The sequence below is a fragment of the Prinia subflava genome, chromosome 10 (assembly GCF_021018805.1).
Source record: "Prinia subflava isolate CZ2003 ecotype Zambia chromosome 10, Cam_Psub_1.2, whole genome shotgun sequence".
Classification (NCBI taxonomy): Eukaryota; Metazoa; Chordata; class Aves; order Passeriformes; family Cisticolidae; genus Prinia; species Prinia subflava.
This window is the reverse complement of record NC_086256.1, coordinates 8,753,338-8,771,549: the sequence shown is the minus strand read 5'-3', so window position 1 is coordinate 8,771,549 and position 18,212 is coordinate 8,753,338. Positions and strand designations below refer to the sequence as shown.

General features: G+C 45.5%; 1 protein-coding gene across 1 annotated transcript in view; it reads right to left on the bottom strand.

Annotated features, from left to right (window-relative positions):
* Positions 1 to 18,212, bottom strand: part of POMGNT1 (protein O-linked mannose N-acetylglucosaminyltransferase 1 (beta 1,2-)) — a 144,966-nt gene that overhangs the window by 80,293 nt on the left and 46,461 nt on the right. The gene's annotated exons all lie outside the window — the stretch shown is intronic.

The following is an 18,212-nucleotide window of genomic DNA, read 5'->3' as shown; positions in this document are numbered from 1 at the left end:
TCTAGCCTTTATTATGGACTTGGTAAAGCAGGGCTAACAATCTGTGGTTTGTGTATTTACACTGCAAACACTTCCACATCAAGATTACCTCCTAGCTTGTCCAGCTGGGAATTGTTGGTCTAATTTTCAGATGGAAACTGGGCACATGCTGTTTTGTGGCAAACAGTGAAGAGAATTCCCATATGTCCCTAATGACTCGAATAGGCAGGATTATTCACTCAGGTTTCCCACCCAAACAAACAGAGGAAACAGCTGTCACAACTAAAATACCTTTCAAGAGCTGAAAAAAACTTTCAAAGCATGGGCTGGATTGGAAAACAGAACATTGACTTTTGTTACGCTACCAAACTACTTAACCTTCAGCATGGGCCAAATAATATATTTCTTTTAGATACTGTGATACATTAAACTTTAATATATATTAAACTTTATTTGAACTTTTATTTCATAAATTAAATTAATTAAGTTGAAAAGATGAATAATTTTTTTAAAAGCTGATGTCTGAAACTGGACTTTTTTTATTATTATTATTTCTACAGCCATATAAAGAAAGAATGAAGAATGAGTTGACTGCTTTTTTGTTTGGTTTTGGGGTTTTGTTTGTTTTTGTTGCTATTTTGGGTTCTGGGAGGGTTGTTTGTTTGGGGTTTTGTTTGAGTTTTTTGTTTGCTTGTTTCAGACGAAATAGCTGCCTTCAGCAGGGTTTGGCAAACATTTGTCAGGGTGACCCATCTTTGGCCCATTTTCCCCACCTGTAGATGGACCCTCACTACAACAGCTCACGGAGTTCAGGAGAAAAGATGGGTCCAGTCACAGCAGGATTCACTTACTCACTGGTAAACACCCATTCCTGACGGGAAATTACGTCCTACACTTCACCAGAACTTTCACTGTGTGTTCAATAATCTGTCTTATTTACCAGACAGCACAACCCAGGAAATGCCTTCACATTCAACTGGCAAATATTTAAATACTGGTTTCACCAGCAAACAGTCCCTGGGCCAGAAAGGACTTGCTTTGTTTATTATTTGTTAATAGTTTTCTTTTACTGAACACAGCTGTTTAGAGAAAAAAAGGAGAAAACATAGCAATACTAAAGAGGGAGCTGCCCAGACATCCCAGGAGAATCCAGACTTAAAAACCTGCTCTTATCACTGAACAGGAGGGATTCAGATGAGAAACACAGAAATTAGTGCTTAGAAGTTCCTTTGCTTGAGCTTAGTGTCTGTTCTCCAGAGATGCACAAAGATGTTTGAGTTAGAAATAGGTCAAATTAAAATTAAAAAATAAGAATTTTCCTGGCCAATCCAAGATAAGGCAAATCCCAAATAACAGCATTTTTAGCATAGTGTTTGTATATACAAAATGGTGGGAAAGAAGTCTCAACAATCCTGAATAGCACAAAGAAATGGCCATTAGTAAATATATCATACTCCTCACATCCAAAAATAAAGGGTACCAATGAGAATCAGAGGATTTGAGACAAGCAAAAAAATATATACTTTTCCCCACATTGAGTTATCTAGTGATGAATGTTATTGCTCTAGGCAAAATGTAATAGATCCAAAAACAGCCTGAAGTTTTCTTGGGAGAGGCACCAGAGCCTGTTAAGAGCTGTGTGTCAACGTCCACTTCAGGAGTCCATCAGTCATAACCTGCTTGAAAAAAGGAAAAAATTCCAAGGAAAAATCACTCAAAACTTGAGGGTTTTTTTAAAATTTAAAACAAGCCTCTGCTAGAATTCTTTACCAGTGCCATATACAAGTGCAGGATCACATAGACTTCTGATAATCGTTTTTGGTTTATGCTTTTCATTGGCAATGCCTTAATTCCTACCCATGACAGCTTTTCCTTCCACTAGACTGGAATTTCTCAGCAGCATGTGGCCCATCCAATGCCACGAGGAATGGGCTCAGCCCAGCAAGCCTTTGGAAGCCCAGGCCCCCAGGATTCAGTTTTGACTTAGAAACTATGAACACTGAGCTGAGCTCTTCCTGGTGACCAAACCAGGTTGTGGCCAAAGCCTGTGCTCAAACTTCTTTCTGACAAGACCAAGGAACTTGCATTTTCTTGCAATTAGGAGACAAAGAACTGCCAGACCACTTTGTTCACATACTCATGTACCACAGGCTTCTGAATGCCACCTTGGAACCAACCCGGCTCCTCTCTGCCTTGAGCAGGTCATCCAGCTCCCACTTGGAGGCACCCAGAGATACTGAGGCCATTCTCCTTGAGTTTGCTCTTCCCGTTTATCTCCCCTCTGCTAAAGATATGCTCCCCATGTCTTATTTGCATTTGTCTGCCTTCATCTCTCAGCCACTGGCTCTTGTTCCGGCTTTCTCTGATAGATTAAAAAGCTCTTTAGAAACTGGTGTTTTCTTCTGCTGACGGCACTTAGGCACTGTAATCAAATCACCTCTTGACCTCCTTTCTGATAAGCTAAATAGACTCTTTCAAGGTCTTGTTGAAATTTTTTCTGTTGCTCTCAGATTATTTGCAAGCTCTCTCCTGCAGCACTCAGCCTGTATGCAGCACTCCCGGCCTCCTCCTAGGATGGAGAGGTAGAATATGGTTTATTTAAAGAAATGGGAGAAGTTGTGGCATAGCTGGGGCTTTGGCTTGGGGTCTGACTTTTCTACAAGGGCCTCTACCTGCCCACAGCCTACCTGATACCCATGGCATGCTCCTCCTTTATCCACACATGCCCAAATCCCCTCTTCCTAAAATGACTTCTCCTATTTAGGGTACAAATGGTCTCATCACATGTCAGCCCCAATTCCCAGGCAGGAATCATTCTCTTCACCTGGAGCACTCAACACCCACTGAACAGACCTGCCAAAGCATTTCTGGTGGACTTGGGACAGAGCTGTGCCCCAACACATCTGGTGTTTGCTGTTCCTCTCTCCAGCTGTCCCCTTCCCAGAGCACATCTTCCTCTCTTCTCCCGCACCCTTCACTGCTTCACCCCCTCCATGGGCCTGCAGCCCTTCTCCTCAGGACACACCAGCAGCATCCCCACCCTGCACATGTCCCTTGCAGAGGTGTCTCCCTCCCTCAGTGCCCTTCCTTTGCCGCAGGATGACCAAGCATCTTCTCTGCAGCATTATAAGAACTGCAGGATATGGAAGATCCTGCTTTTTGCTGCCAGATGTTGTCAGCCTGTAGTTATTAGAGATCCTCCAGTGCTCCCACAGCCTCTGCATTTTTTCATCGATGAAGCGACGAGCTCCAGATTTGAAGCCCTTCCTAAGTGTGTCAGACTTGGAATGACTCCACCAGCTTCTCCCACCGCTCAGAGGCATTCAAAAGATATTTAATTAAACTCACATCAGATTGCTGTTAGCAAGCTTTCTCCAATTAGCAAGGTGGAGACGACTACATGTCATGGGGGGAAATGAGCAGGCATGAAATGGTTTTGTTGCCTATGCCTTCCTCAGTGTCAGATTAATTGGCACTTTTCTTCCAATTTGAGGCAGAGCTCTGGGTGCACACGGGTCACAACATCACAGAGCAATCCCATCCCATTTTGTAGTTTCCTCTCTCTCTCAGTATGATTGAAAATTTCCTTAGGCACTTGAATCATGTTATGCTCTGTCTGCCAGACGAAAAAAAACAGAAAGAAAATTACTAGTGCTTGGACTGGTCCTAGGCAGGCTCCTTTCAAGATCTCCACTCTCCTTCTCTTTACCCATCTGTGTGCAAGTGTGTTAGCTTTTCATGCTGTTTGAACAAATGCCCCAAACCACAACTGGTTGAAATCAACCTCGAATGGACTTGTAGTCACTCAAGCCCACTCTCTATGAAACAAGTTGAATTAGTCAGATGGTGATCCACCCTGACTGAGAAGCTGCCTCCGTGTTTGTCACTTTGAACTTGCAGGGATCAGCTGCAAGGAGAGCTGCTCCTTCAAAAACAAGAGACTTGCCTAGCAGAGGTATTCTCTCTGTGACCCCAAGGACCTGCTGGCTGTCAGGACGTGTGTGTGACACTCACTTAAGTCCTTCCCATGCACTGTCACAGCCTGGTGTCACGTCCCAGCTGGGGCTGAGTTTGCATCCTTGGAACTCCTTTCAGGGGTGTCCTAAGGGTGCTGACAATCAGCTCCACTTTTCCTCCCACAGTCACAGTCCCAACAACACAACAAAATCTCTTCTATCAAATCAGGGCACCAGGCTTTGTTTATTATTTGGAAATTGCAAACCAGACCTACCTCGATGTGCGAGCCCACGATGGGGACATGCTGCTATGACAACAACATGAGGCTGAATCATCCAGACAGACAAGACACACATAATTGTGTGATCACCTGTTGCTGCTTGTTCAAAGGAAATTTTATTAGTGCTGCTGAAGGTACATTAGTGAACAAAGCATAAAACATCCACACATCAGTTGGGGCTCAGCTAATCAATGCAAGCAAGGCCTGAGCCTGGTGCCTCACTGTTTATGCTACTCAGCATTTCACAGGATTCAGAATAGAATGTACAGACACCTGTGTCTACATGTGAGGGATCAAGAAAAACTCAGGTTTTACTAATATGAAACATTTATACCTTTTGTATTTTGTTGAGAACACTGGAGTTTTGACCGTGGGACATTTGTGGTCAGTGGAGGGACAGTCTGGATCCAGGCCAATGGTTAGAGAATGGACATGACTGATGGAAGACATGACTAATGGAAAACATGGCTCTTTTTAACATTAAAAATCCCAAACCAACAATTATTAAGAATGGTAGGTGGGAGAGGAAAGATGGTCTGTTGGACTGCAGACAAACAGGAATTATGCAGGGTCATCATTTCCTCAGCCATACATATAAATCTGAATGTGCTTGTGCTGTGCAGATGCTTCAACCACAGCATCCATTTCCAGCTGCTGAGAGCACAGTTCCACTTGTTTCCTTGCTCCCTTGTTCCTCCTAACATGAGGGTGCCAAAATTACAACTCAAATCATGGGACTGCTTTGTATGTCCTTTTTTGGCCATATAACCCCTGGGCAGCAAAAAAATTGCTTAATGTCAGTTCCAGAATACCCCTATATGGGGGTGTCTGGCACTCCTTTTTAATGCTCTGTCTTTTCCAGATCTGTTGGTGGTTTTGCTTCCTGAAGTCTTTCATACCTTAATCTTGCTCACCCAGAAGACTCCAGCAGGTATAAAGAGCTGCTCAAGTGGAAAAAAAGCGCCCATTGTGTTTATTCATCACACTGTTTTTGAAACGATGGTCAAAACATTCATAAGGAACTTTTTTTCCCCAGGCTTTTTGTCAAGATTTCAACACACAGTGACAAAAAAAGCAATTTCAAAAGGGTATTTTCAGCATTTGAAGATTTTCTACCAGGAGAATCAATGGCATTTTTACATGACTTGGGGAATTTTCTGCCAGTGCTCCGTTGTGATAGTGCCCAAATAAATATCAGTCAAATTTCCCCAGAAGCTGACAGGGGGCATTGTTGGCAGCAGCAATAAGACCTGAGATGTGAATGTTTCCTCTGTAGATAATGCACATGCATGAGTGTCTCACTGAGAACATTTCCATCTGCTCCATGGTGAGCAGAAAATGTGGGTATTCCACAAGAACATGCTGAGACCACTCAATCAACCACTAATAAAAGCAGCCCTGGAGTAATCTGAAAACAAGAGGATGAGATGCACAGACATGAAACATTGCTGGATGAGCCTGTGCTACAAACCAGGGCCACTCCAGTGAGAGAGCACATTGTGAAAAGCAGCATCTTTCCCATGTGCCCTGGATGTGGCACCAAGGCTTAGCCAGGTGCAAGGAGGCACTGCTTGAAAGTCAGCTTCAAAAGGCATTGAGAAAGGAAAAAAGTTCCAGGAGGCAGAATAGTGAAGAATAACAAGAGGTCTGCAGACAAAAGCAAGACCTCTGTGTTGAACAGAGTGAAATGCATTGAAAACTATCTGAAGGGCCATTCCAGGGGGTGGTCATCATCAGCACAAGGTCTAGTTGGAGTCCAGCAGGTAACAGTGTGTCCCAGGGGTCAGTGCTGGAACAAATCCTGTTCAACATCTTTATTAATGGTGTGGATGGTGGGCTGTGTATCCCCAGTAAGTTTGCTGATCACATAAGACCAGGGGGAATGGCTGATACACCTGAGGGTCGTGCTGCCATCCAGAGGGACCTTGACATGCTGGAGAAATGGGCTGGCAGGAACCTTGTGAAATTCAGCAAGAATGAAAAGTCCTGCACCTGAAGAACTGCTCCAGGCACCACCAGTACACTGTGGCGGTTCAGCACTGGTACAGGTTGCCCAGAGTAGAGTTTCCATCCTTGGAGATATTCAAAAGTTGACTGGACGTGGTCCTGGGCAAACAGCTCTAGGTGGTCCTGCTTGAGCCATGCAGACCAGCTGACCTTCAGTCCCTGTCAGCCTCGACCATTCGGTAGCTCTGTCATTCTGAGGAGGTTTTAAAGGGGAGGTTGAACAAATATATGTTCAGACTCTTTTAGGAGGATGGACTAACCTTGTGAAGGCTCCCCCAGTCCTGCCTGGGTTCTGGCTGGGGTTGAGAGGATCTTCACACCAGGTCTTCACCAGCTGGCAGAGTCTCTGACTGCCGCCGGACCAGATCTAGCAGCTGCGTTTGCTCAGTGACACTCTGTTGTTAACAGGAATCTTCAAGAACAGATGGTGCCAGAAGATTTTTGCTTAAGAATGGGGGAAATCTTGACTGCTTGTTAATATTAAACTGAAAGCTCTGCGGAGAAAAGAAAAAGCCATTCCACACTCTTTCTGATTTTGGGTTTTCTTCTGCAACTCTGTCTCCAGTCAGAAGAGCGTAATGTTGCTGCACAGCTACAGAAGAAGAGGGGCACCTGTGGGCATGGCTGTCACATCTTTGCATCTTCTTGTTACAGGTTTGAGTTAGAGAGACAAATTCTCAAGCAGGAATCTCAAAAAAAAAAAAAACCATAAAGAAGCAATCCTATGACCTTGCACTGCTTAGAAATCTGGGGATGCCTTTTGACGGCATCTTCTTCCCACAGGTGAGGCAACCTTGTGCATTAGCCCTTAAGCTCAGTTTTCTTCCACAGCTTGGCAGATGGATTTCATGATTTGGAGAGGTCTGAATAAGCTGTAGAGAATGGATGTCCCTCAGATCTCTGCCTTGAACCCTTCTCCTGTCAAACAAAATGCAGGAAATGGACACAGCGTGAAGTGTGGGGGTGGCTGTCATTCTGCTACGTCATGTCATCAGTCATCTCCTCTCCCCACTAGCCTGGCTTGGGGAAGATGGGATCCTTTCTACCTGTGAGCAGAGCCAGGGGAACACACACACATACAGCAGAGAACAGAAATAACCTAACCTGGCAGAAAGCAGGCAGGCTGTCACACCTCCATGGGGAAAACTGATACAGCCTATTGCTTCTGTTTCAAAATCAATTTCAAGCTGGTTCCACAAAAGAAATGGCATAAAGGGCATTAGATCTGGCAAGAGAGGCTGCTGTTCCCAGGATGATGTATGGGAGATGAGTACAATTACCTGCATGCCTAAAGCTGGTACACAGCCTTTTAGGTTCAGCAGACTCTGGCTGTCCTTCCCCATCAGCAGGAAGATCAAAACAAAGTCTGCAAAGCCTCTTATGGGGCCGGGCTTGTCTCTGCTCCTGCTATTTTGGAGAATAGAACAAGGAGCATCAGTGGCAGCTACTCAGCAAGGACCATCTGTAATGCTGTACCAAAGATGATGTGCTGCACAGTGATGCAGGGGAACCTCTTGTGCACCAGCAACACAGTGCCACAGCTGCTCTGCCACTCTTCCCCACGCCTGCCATCTCCCCTCTGCCAAACTCACATCCCCTTCCCTTCTGCACTTAACGAGAGAAGCAAAGCAGAAACCACAAGATGAATTCCTACACACCCTCTTGCAGGTACCACCTCCTTTCCTTTGAATGCTCATCTGGAGCTGGCACACACAGTGGGATCATCATGAGCTTGTGGGGAAAGAGATGCTGAGGTCCTGGCACTATCCACTCAGTGTTTAGTGAGCCACCCCCCAGAATGGGGATGCCTCAGGAGTTGTTTGAGCCTCACACAGTTGGATATGCAGCAGGTAGAACATGACAAAACAGCTGAACACCTTTGGCCCCTGGATTTCATTTCTGTGGAAGAAGGAGACATAGGCAGGCAATGGTTGCTGCATTCCTGCCATGAGTGCAAGGGCCTTGCACTGGCTTCTCTTTGGTTTTGTTTGGAGGCCAAGTGCAATAGGAAATACCAGAAGATGGAAGTTGTCTCCAACTGGTGGCTCTGTTTTTTCTCAAGCTGACAAAAGCTTGGAGATCTACAGTCCATTTAGGAGAGATGGGGCCGATGGCATCTCATGTTATTTGGTGAAATTAATGAAGTCTAATCTTTTTTCTTCCTCTTGAAAATTGAAATGCCTTGGGAAAACTGTATCCTCTTTCGTGGCTACAGGCAGCTCTCCTGAATAAGCTATTGTCAGGCCTCAGAGATGTGAGTCACAGCATCTTTAATCTCTGGGCGGGAGCATTCTCCATGGCTTTCATGCTTTGGAATAAATCTTCAGAGATGTTCCCAAATTAAGCACGATTCCTTTCTAATCTCCTTGCACTTCTTCCTCTCCCCATTTTATCAGCCAGGCTCAAACACATTTCACATGGCCTACTTCGAAGCAAACTGATTAATGTGATCGCTTCAGGTTTTAGGAGGGATCAGTGCTTACAGCATGGGAAAGGGCTCCTACTGCTGCTGGCAGCCCCAGCTCCACAGTGGCTGGGGTGGCTTAGAGGGATCTGCCTGTGAGCAGAGCTGACAGCAGAGGGTGGAATCACAGACTCACACCAGCACCTTCCCAAGTCCAGCAGGGCTCAGTGTCCAGGCGATTCCCAGAGCCCTCAAGCATCAGAAGCAGCACCACACTGTATAATGTGGCTGGTGCCTCCTGGGCTTGGGACAGAAGGAGGGAGGAGCTGCTGGCCTGCAGAAGGGATGTGCTGTGCTGCCCAGTGGCACCGCTTCCCTTCGGCAGCAGCTGGGTACCACAACCTCTGCCTGGTCCCTCAGCCGGAGGCAGCTGAGCAGAGGATGGCAGCTCGTGCTGCTCTGCTGCAGCTGGCACACATCTGGTGTGGAACAAAGTCTGGGTCTGCATGGGGTGTGAAAAGCTTGAGTTGGGAAGCAGTTGTGTGAATGTCAGTCAGGGACAGAAAGGGATGTTGGAACAGGGTGGTGAAATACTTTGGAAAAACACTAACTGTGGATCCATATGTGTGTATTGATGTTGCATACAGAGAGAAAACTGCTCCTCTTGGCTTTTGTGAATCAATTTTTCTGATAAAAGATGCAATCTCTCTCTGCCAACCTGCCTGTGTTCAGCTCATGCAGGTCATCCTCTGTTGTTTGACAGAGGGGCTGCTCGCCTGCGGTGTCCTTGGACAGCCCCCAAGAGCTCACAGCCTACACAGACAAAAGCTGTGCAGGGATCAGCTGTGTTTTACAGACAAGGAGCTAGAAATGGAAGAACTATGAATGAAGGAATCTCCCTCTGCAAATGCAGTTTTGAAGCAACAGGATCCTGAATCCAGGGCTACATTTGCCTGGGGCTGGGAGTCTCAGAAGTATAAGTGCCCTTTGATTTTCTATCAGGCTTCAGGGTGGGACAGGCTACAGTTTCTGAAGGTGAATGAAATAATAATTAAAATGATGAAGTAAAAAAACAGTACATCTTGATAAGTAACACCAAATGGAACACCATTGCCCATGGAAAGCTGAACCTCATGGAGTGCCACAGAATTCATGGAGCAGAGTAAATATTCACGGTGGAGGGGATAAAAGAATCACAACTAAACAAAAAGAAAAGTCTTGCCAGGTATGGGCCTCCTGATGTTACTTGTTTCCTGCAGAGTCTCTGCCTCGAGCAGAGCAGGGTGATGAGGAGCCCTAGAGCTGCTGCCTTTGCAGTCTGGCCCATATGTCTACAGTCTTGTGCATTTTTTTTGCCTTGATTGACAAGAGTGAAGGACCCTCGTGCTTTAGTGAGTGTATAATGGCTGCCTTGATGTCATTTATTGAAGCTTTGGAATAGCTGTGCTTTCTAATTACTTCTTCCCACCTGCCTGAAGAGCACCTTTTGCTTTCAGATTAACTTCTTGCTGTCTCTTTGAACTTGTGCCTCTGTACTCCAAGCACCCTGGGTTTTGAGAGATCAAGGCAGGCTTGGTTAAGGTAAAAGGCAAGTAGTGATCAAGGTGGTTTTTATTTCCTTTCCTGCACAGAGACGTGCCAGGTTTGCTGATTAGACCGTGTGTGGCACAATCAGAGCCCTTGTGCCTTCAAAGAGACCCTCCAAGAGGAACAAGTCAGTAAGTGACCTTTGAAGGGGAAAAGCTTTCTTCCTAATCTTCAGAGGGGCATCAGCAGGGTCCAGCATGAGCATCCATATGCACTGCACATATATCCTGGATGTGTGCAGTGGCTTCTTTTCTCCTGCAAGCAGAGAGATTTGGGGGCTGTGTGATAGGCTCTTCCTATGTGAGTGACACCTTACAATTCAAGCTGCAAGGGTTGATTTACTGCAGACAGTTAAATGTCCTGGATAGAAATGTCAATGTCCAGATCCAGACCACTATATAGTGGGATAGTGGTTTGACCGAGTTTAAATTGGCAACAATCACATTGTTCTCACTGAATATGGATTCAGTGGAGCTTTTAAAATGCCAGTTTACTGTAGTTTAGTTGTGGCATGGAGGAAAGTCCTAAGGTTTTCCTTAATACACATTAGACATTGAGGCATGAATGATAATCTGGAATTTGCAGCATCCTTATTGTCTGAAGCAATGGGGCAAGAGTTGTCCTTGGGCTTTGTGCTGCACTGAGCACACCAGGCAAGCTGAAAAAATGACATTCTCTCTTCTAAGATTTGTGTCCTGCCCATCTATTTCAAGCAGAGCATTAAGCTGCTGGTGGTCTCCTCAGAGGTGGTGGTTTCTTATGGAAAACTAGAAATTAAGTCAAGAGGGAGCTCTAAGGTCACTTTCATCCAAAGCATAAACCCAGCTGAAGGGTGTACTGCCTGCTCTTAAAAACTGCAGTGGTGGAAGGCCATCCCTGTCCAGACAAGGTTTTCCCTAATTTCTGACCCATACATATCCTCTTGAGCCACAACTGGAGCCTACCACTTTCCTTTTACTTCTCATCACAGATGCCCTACTTTGCAAGAACTTCTTATAAATTTGCAGATTATATTCCCCTTTCCTGGGATTAAAATGATCGTATCCTTTTCAGTTTCCCTCTGCACTTCCTGTTTCCAAGGGCTTTGATAATGGTGGTCACTTCTCACCTCCTAACACACTGAGACTGGGTACCCAAAACTGGGCATGGAATTGCAGTGTTGAGGGAAAGGATGCTGTGTGGCATCTGAGGGTTTATGCCTGATGACACAGTCCAGGATGCAGCAGAGCTCTTTAACAGCTGCACATGTGGTAGCTCCAGCAGCTGAGGACTCAAGGAGCCCTGAGCACAGCCTCCATCCGTGCTAGAAATTATTGCTGCTTGCACACAGGCATTGCTCAGAGCAAACTGCAAACCCCTGCTGTAAAGCAGGACAAGTTACTTGGGAGACACGTGGGCTGATCTGAGCACAGCCTGTTTCCCATGCAGTTATTCCTGAAGGCTGAGTTCTGCTTGGAGTCCATGGTGTCCTGTAAATGAGATGTTTCATGCTCCAGTGTGGCTGTCAAGAGGCATTTTGCACTAGCAGAGTTTCTCTCTCCTCTCCCCACCTACCTGTTTACTCCAGACCTGTCAGAATGGCATGTCTAGTTCCCCTGTGAAAAATTTGGTGCAAGCAGCCAAAGGATTTAAAAGTTATTAGGAAAAAGAGAGAGAGAAAAAAGAAGAGAACAGCAGAATAATTCTGCTTCCTTCAAAAATAAAGCTTAAAAAAGATGAAAGGTATTTGCCTTCACTCTCTGAAGGCTCTAACTCAGCAGCCAGCTGGAAAGAATTTGAGAAAGCAATTCCAGGAGCCCGGAGCTCTTACTGTCAGTAAAACCTGCTGCTGGGACAGCAGAGCCATCTCACTGCAATCCGCTTTCCTCTGCTTCCTGGCAGAGGATTTTTTTTAAATAGTGTTTTCTTTGAGCTGAAAGTCCCCCAGTAGCTTGATCCACTTCCTGTGCAAGATGGCAAGTGATAGCCCACAACTGGCAAGTCAATTCCTTGCCTGGCAGTCCAGGCTGTGGCATTGAGGTTCTTCCTTTTTAGTTTTGGTTTTTTGTAGGTTTTTGTGGGGTTTTTTTGGTTTTTTTTCTGCAGAGACTCAAACATTCTCATACAGGAGGAGAAAACAAGGATGACAAATGGAGCTTCAGAGTACATCTTGAAGTCTTTGTTGTGGTGGAACGCAGTGTGTCCAGCCTTGGATGAGGCACCCACACTCAATTATTCATGTCCCTGCTGTGGACAGAGCCTAAAGGTTTCAAAAAGTTTTGGCCTATATCTCTTTCTTTCAGAGGCTTCCCCCATGACTGTAGATGTCACTGCACACCCCAGATCTCCTTCCATGACAATCCCAGGGCACTGAGAGACGTTAGGACATTTTAATCAGGGCACTGAACCAGAAGCCTAAAAACTTGAATTAGTGTGAGTGGGACAAGGGGTTTGGGTGCCCATCCTCAGAGATCTTCAAAGCTCGACCAGAAAATGCCCAAAGAAAACTGATTTAATCTTTGAAGCTGGTCCTTGGAAACTGGAACATGAAGTTGGACGAGAGACTGCCAGAGGTCCCTCCTTACCTAAATGAATCTGTGATTGCAGGCATGGTTTGGGGTAAAACTCATCCTTCTGGTCCTGAGGTCTCCATCTCCAGTAGAGAGAAAGTCACCTTCCTGATTTTGCATTACCCATTCAGCTGAAATCATAAAGCAGAAAGTTGAAAATAAAATACCCAATCCCTTTTTTCAAGGCTGGAAAGATTGTTGTGCTTGTCAGACATTTCATTTTTTATGACATTTTCACAGATTTTTTTTTCCTGAAAATGTTATTGCTTTTTAGCTTGACTGAAAACCCTGCTTGCAGAGAGAACTTCTCATAGCCATCTTGATAATGCTTTCTGTTGTTTTTTTTAAAAACCCCAAATGATTAAAAGCCCTCATTACAAATGCTGAAAAACCCCTCACAGTCTGCCTGTTTTGAACCCGGCAAAATGAGAACAACAGATAGTTCTGTATTTTTCACGAAATAGTTCTTCCCCTGTATTTTTTTTAAGTCTTTCCATTCAGGCTGTGAGCTTTTCAGGGCAAAAATTGCCTCTTTAACAATGTCATTTTCCAGCTCCCACTTCACCAAGGTTTTCAATTTGGATGGGAGCTCTAAGTCAGATAATCATTCAAGACCACAATGTCTCTGGTTCAAAGCAGTGCTGACCATCTGAGCTCACAACTCTAAACTAAGAATTTCAGTTTATTAAGCCCCAAGTTTGATTTTTTCTTTTTTTGACCAGTAGCTTTGTTCACTGGTGCCCTGTTTGTTTTGCAAGCTATTATAGAAAAGCAATTGTTTTTTCAGGGAGATGCTGTCAGTTCTTTGCTTTCCAGGAACTGCAGCTATCAGAAATTATTGTCTTACTGCCTAAGAGTTCTGTCATGTCTGCCCCTTCCCTTAACACTTACAAACATGTATCATGTTGATGAATTTAGATGGTCATTTAAAGGCAAATTGCTTGTCCTACTTTTTGCTTCTTATTGATTGTCATATAATTAACTGATTCATTTTGTTAATATAATCCAGAGTGCCTGTAACCCACTTAATCAGCAGAGCCTGATCAGAAGACTTGGCTTTAATTAGACTGCTCTAATTGCCCCAGTGAAATGATGTTTCCTCTGTCCTGAGCCATTACTTATAGAAGCCAGGTTTGTTTTATTTTTATATTAAGATTTAATCAGGGGCAGAGAGAATAATATTTTGCCTCCTGCCAGAGAGAGGACTCTCTAACCAAAGACAAAGGGGTTAGGGACAGCAGTCCCACGCGATTAGAGGTGACACATCCCTCATCACCTGGTGAGGATCCAGCAGGATCAGGGGCTGTCCACAGTCCATAAGGCTGAGACCTGCCCTTGGATTTGCTCTGCAGCTTTCTGAGTGCTCTCTAAGTGTCTCAGCTTGGCAAGGAAAATTGTAACTGATTGCAAATTTCTTGCAAAAATGGACCTTCAGCAGGGCTGAACCAATTTGCAAAATCAAGCTGAATTTGGGAAGTCATTTCAGCCTCCCATCCTCCCCATAAGAAATGAGGGATGTGTTTTTGGAAGTGCCAATATAGCTTGACTCTGATGTTTCCTAAATCCAGGCTTTTTCATATTCAGAGGCTGTATTGTTGGCTTGCATGTGCTTATAAAGGTGAGCGAGATAAGACTGGCTAATTAGCTTGTAAACAAAATAGAACATTTTGCTTTTCATCAAATGAAATATTTTGGGTTGCTGAGTCAGATTTATGCATGTTTAAAAACATTCTGGAAAAAAAAACTAAATTAGATGCAAAGGTGGTGCAGGGGAAAACACCCTGTGGGGATTGCCTTTCTCTTGAATGAAGGGCTGGCTCCTGAAAGCAATTCCAGCTAGTGGGAAAATGCCTGAAGCACTCAAGCTGCTGATGGTTTTTCTCAGAGTGGGGGGATATCAACTGGTGGGTGAGCCTGTGTTCACGGGTACTTTTCAGCCAGTCCCATGAGCCTGAAGAGGAATCAGCTGATTAATGTGAAATTAGTTCCAGAGACTATGGAGGATGCAGGAACAATGTAGGAGAAAGCCCAGGGCTTTGCCTTTGAAGGAAGTGATTACATTACCTGGAGGTCCTCCCTCTTCCTGCTATCCCACCGATCCCACATTCTCCTTGCCACTGGTCCCTTCTCCATCTCATGACTCTCAAGCCTGTGGCTTGGCATGGTGTGCAGCTCTCTGTCCTCGATTTCCAGCACAGGAACAAGGAGATATTTGGAGAGGGATGCTACAAACCCATGAGGAAGAAAGAGAGCTTGCAGCATTTCTGAGGCTCAGAGTTCACTGGAGGAGCAGCTGGGGAGATTTTTCCCCTGCTCCTTTTGCCTTTGCTGCTTCAAGGAAATAGGATTTTACATCCTTCCTTCCTCCCTCCCTCCCTCCTAACAATAATAAGGATTAGGTACCACTGGAGCCAGAGGGATAGCAGTCAAAGGAACCAAAAGAAACAGTGAAATCGGACATGTAATGTTTGAAGGTGAAGAGCCCCCAGAGTGACTCAGACAGGGCCACCCAGCTGTGCCACCCCGCCGAGGGACACCGAGCTGTGCCCTGGGTGTGCTCAGGCTGCAGGGGGTGATGGAGGGGCTGAGGGGTGGGATGTGGGTCAGCCCTTCCCTGCCAGGCACAGCTGTAAGATGGAGACTGTGCCAGCTCAGCATCCAGACGGCTGGGGGTGGGATGTGGATCAGCTGCCTGACTCACATCGCTCCGGGCTCGTGACTGTGTTCTTTGAGTGGCACCCGTGCAAACGTGCCAAGAGCAGCAGCAGTGCTGGGATCTTTGCTGCCCATGTCCTGCCCCCTTCCAGCCTGTGACCTGGCTGCATGTAGAGTGGCACCTGGCCTCCAGAAAGGAAAAGGAATTTTCTCCTGTAGGTTAATATTTTCAAAGCACTCAATGTTTTTCCTCTCAGTAAGTGGCTCTGTTGGAAGGGCAGATGAGCTGTCCCTGGTGGTGATGAGACCGGATCACAACTGCAGCTGGCAGCAACTTGGTATGATCAGAGTCAGTGTCACTCTCCTGGTTTGCAAAGGGATTAACTGGAAGGATATTTAATTACTTTCTCAGGTGACTATGCTCAAGCTATGCTGGTGCATCCTGCAGTCCTGGTCCCTTCAGAGCTTCACCTGAGAAGATCCAGGTGGCACTGCTGAATTTTGTTAAAGCTGTAGCTCTGCCCTTCTGGTCAATTACAAATTTTTGCCTCTCCTTTCCATTGCAGAATGGCTGGAGCTGTTAGATGAAGTGTCCTTCCATTAGGAGATATTTTCTTACATTCTCTCTCCCTCATGCTGTTTTCTGCTTGGTACAAAGGTCACAAGTTCTCTTGCCAGTGAAGAGCTGGGTAAGAGGCTCCAGTTCTTCCTAAACATTTCTTAAAAGTTTCTGTGGGGAACTGGGAGAGGCCCGCATTCTACAGAAAAGGAAAGAGCCTCAAAAAGAAAAGAAAAAAACGGCAAGGGTGCGAAAGAAGGGAGGTCCCATAAGTCAGGAAGGTCAGTGGAGAGCCATAGCATCCATAGGGTCTGAGTGCAACAGCAGTCCCAGAAAATGTGGTGGTGGTTGACACCCAGGGAGAGCCACGAGCTCATACCATGGTGGTGACTGGAAGACAGGCTCTGTTTGATGTGGACAAACAACATAAACAATAAATATTTTTGGACTGCTTTTTTGCCTAATTCTAGAGTCCCCGAGGAAGGTGTTTGGCATCCTCCCAGCTCCTTGCTTGTACTGGAGGGACTCAGTATCCTGCAGAGACAGCAAGGGAAATGACAAGATTATTCCCCATGGTGATTATCCTGTGATCTCTCAGGGCTGTATAAATGGGAGCTGATTACAGTAGAAAAGGAGTAAATTGTGTAATTAGAGAGGGGGAAGAGGGGAGGACTTAACCTCTGCCTGAAGGTGCTGGTTTGGAGAGGAGAGTGGAAAAGAGAACACTGAGCAGTGTCTGTTTGTTCTGGTACCCACAGCCCTGGAAAGGGCTGACCTGGTCCTTGTGGCTCCTGTTGCTTTGTGCAAGCCCTTTGATCTTCCCTTCTGGAGCAAGAACAAAATATTTCTTTCTGCTGGAACTCTTGGCCAGTTTCTTTGTGAAGAAAGTCCCTCTTGCATGTCCACCTTGCCCGTGGCCTGCAGTGTGGTTGCCTCGTGAGGGGATTGGCTGCACTCAGACACTGGCATCACCCCAAATTTCCCTCTGGGACTTGTCCTGAATGGTTAGAAGAGAAAAACCATTGCAGGACAGAACCCACAGCAGTTCTATGTTGGGTGTAAGATGACTAAGATCTTTCCTGCTGCTCTGCATAGAGCAGGAATTTTGCCTCCCCTTTTCTTCCCCCCAGTTTTCCCATTGCAGGGAAAAAAGCACACAGCAGAACTGCTCTCAGAGGCACGGAGAGGGAGGCTATTATTGTGAATATTATTCATGCCAGGAAAAATAGCCAATTACCTTCCTATAGAACCACTCTCTGCCCAGTGAGCCAGTAATTGCAACATCTAACATTCATCATGGAGCTCTGAAAGCGCTTTGGGAATAAAATACTGGCAAATGCATGGACTTGAAAAAGGGGAAAAAAGTAAAGACACTACATATCCAGGGGGTGTAAAATGCCTGCAGGAAATCTATGCCCACTTACACATTAAGTTCTACATATTCAAGAATTTGGCTTTGTCTTATAGCCACACTATTTTGTGTTTTAAAGGTACATAACTGTATTAATGTAGATGGTTAATAAACTGAATAATGAAATAGGATGCAACTGAAGTGGGGACACTGCCAAAGGTGCTTTCTTGAGAAGGTCAGCTGGGCAACTGTGACACAAGTAAATTCTTGCATTTATTTCCCAGGTTTACCAGTGAAACAACCAACAAAGGGGAAATCCATTTCCCCCTTTGTTTCCTCCTTGGCGGAGGAAGAAAAGACAAAGTCCTTTCAAGAGCTGCAGGGCATTGAATATGTTTGTTCTGCTGGACTGCACTAAAGGCCACGTTTTACTCCCTGCCTGCCCCAAGGTGATCCACACACAATGTCTGGAGATTTGTCAGGTTTCCCAAGATCTAATAATGCTGGCAGCTGCTGAAACCTCCAGGAACTCACAGGTTCTGGGGGCTGTGCTCCAGGGCCTGTGAGCAGCACCTCTTCCCCACAAGCTGTGTGGGAATCTCATCCTGAGGAGGATGCCTGTCCTATCCAGCAATTGAAGAGTTAACTGCATGTGTCAGAGGGCTTGGCTCATTTCACCCAGTTGTTTGGGGTTTTCCCTGTGTAGCCAGAAGGATAATTTAGCTGTGTGTCTTCAAAATGCTGCGGTTCTGCACCCTGTAAAACGTCTGTCCTTTAAATTGCTCAGTGAGCACCAGCCCTCATTTATCATGTCAGCTGTGATCCATGGAACAGCAACAGCCTCGCTCTTTCCTGAGGACTAGCCCGCCCTTCTGTTTGAAGGA